Genomic DNA, 2,039 nt, shown 5'->3' on the forward strand with positions numbered 1-2,039 from the left:
CCTGGCAGTATCTTGGTGACAATATTGCTGAAGTGGGGTGGAGAGGAGGAGATCTATAGGTTATTGGGCTGAAAATTATTCAAAAATATAGGACAAATGAAAAGTAAGATATATTTAATTAAAATGAATTTAACATTACCTAGGATGCTAGAAAGACCATCTGAACTGTATAGAAAGTTCCAAAGTTGCTGATCACTTGATAATGATTTGATAGATATGACTGATTTTAAAGATAACTATTTTTGCGGGGGTGGTAATATGGGCAGAGGAAGACCGAAAAAGAGTGGCCCTGATAAGAAATAAAAATGAATGAATTCACATGACCTGGGACCAGATGAATGTGGGAGTTTAAGAAGCATCAACCCTAAGATAAATTATAAAGAAAGCAGAACAAAAGATAAAGTAAGGTAATACACGACTAGGAAGCATTTTGGAGTGCTGTAATTCAAGATTTAATTGTTTGGAACATGTCTATCAAAAAAGCAGCTGAATATTACTTATTGTATTGTTTTACCATGCATATTCCACTTTCAGACATAAATGGATTTCATTCAGGAAGACGTATTACGTATAATGTGAAAATCAATAACTTTTCATCATATAAAGTAACACATGATTAACTAGACCTATAAAGAATAGTTTCGAATCTATTACTAAGGATATTCTATTTTAACAGGTACTTTAAAAGGTTATAAATGATTAGAAAGTGTTAGCATGAAAAAATATTTTTCACCACTTTTTCAAAATAGATTTTTCATTTTTATAATCTTTGAGCTTATCACCATATATACACTTAAGAAAAAATTTATCAAGAAAACAAGGGGAGCCTGGGTGGCTCAGCTGGTTAAGCATCTGCCTTCAGATCAGGTCATGATCTCAGTGTCCCATGGAGCCCAGCATCAGGCTCCCTGCTCAGTGGGGATTCTGCTTCTCCCTCTCCCTCTGTCCCTCCCCCCTGCTTGTGCTCTCTCTCTCTCCCCCTGTCAAATAAATAAATAAAATCTTAAAAAAAAAAGAAAACAAGAATGCTTAAATATCATACAAGCTTAAAAAAGATATTCAAAGAATGGGTTCTTATACACTACAATGTTCATGTAGTTCAAATAGCACTGTTGTAGCCATGATCCCAGTATATATTTTTATAAACCTTGGAGAAACAAAATTTAACATACAAATTTTAAGAAATTAAATATAATAGAATTTAAATATGCAGATAAATACATATGTAATACCTTTCCTGTGAGGTGTAACTTTGTTTTACAGATTGTCACATAATGACATCAATCAAATCATTAAACCCCAGCTGACTGAGAAATTATAATTCTGCTAAATTGGTGCTTTGCATCACTTTCAGATCTCAAGCTTGTGCTATGCAATCCTAGAAATATAAAAATGAGTGAAGAATTTTGGCAATTCAGAATTTGGAATGAAGCAGAGGGCAAAGGACAGGTGGTTCAACAACTCTCTAAATTCTTCTTACTATTAATTTACAATAAAATGCCATCATTCTATTTGGTGGATTTCCTGAAGCTCTAACTTGGAATCTATTTTGAGAAAAACTACTCAAGTGCTCGCTTTGGCAGCACATTTACAAAAATTGGAACAATAGAGAGAAGCTTAGCATGGCCCGTGTGCAAGAATATCATTTGAATTTATGAAGTAGTCCATATTATTTAAGTCGAGTTTTTGTTATGGTATTAAACAATTTTTGGACATAGAGAGTGGTTATGTTGCACAACATTGTGAATGTAATTAATGGCATAGAATTTACACTTAAAAACTGTTAAAACAGCAAATATATATATGCAAATAAGCTTATTAGAGCAAAATATAGTTAATTTGTAGAGATTCAATTATATTAAATCATTGTTCCCCATTCTCCTTACTCTTACAAAAGAAAATTGAAAACTAAAATGTAACATTGTAATCATTCTTTCTTTCCCATTTTAAAGCTGAACAACAAATATAGCAGTGATTTACATATGGAATACATTAAAAAGTAAATAATTCATCTGTAATGAAAGCCATGGTAGGACATG

At 32.2% G+C, this 2,039-nt stretch overlaps 1 non-coding gene across 1 annotated transcript; it reads left to right on the plus strand.

Annotated features, from left to right (window-relative positions):
* The first annotated feature begins 1,567 nt into the window (after positions 1-1,567).
* LOC113921124 lies at positions 1,568-1,674 on the plus strand. The gene has a single exon (XR_003519529.1). It is a non-coding gene; the product is annotated as a U6 spliceosomal RNA (small nuclear RNA).
* The last annotated feature ends 365 nt before the right edge of the window (positions 1,675-2,039 follow it).

The sequence above is a fragment of the Zalophus californianus genome, chromosome 3, assembly GCF_009762305.2.
Source record: "Zalophus californianus isolate mZalCal1 chromosome 3, mZalCal1.pri.v2, whole genome shotgun sequence".
Lineage (NCBI taxonomy): Eukaryota > Metazoa > Chordata > Mammalia > Carnivora > Otariidae > Zalophus > Zalophus californianus.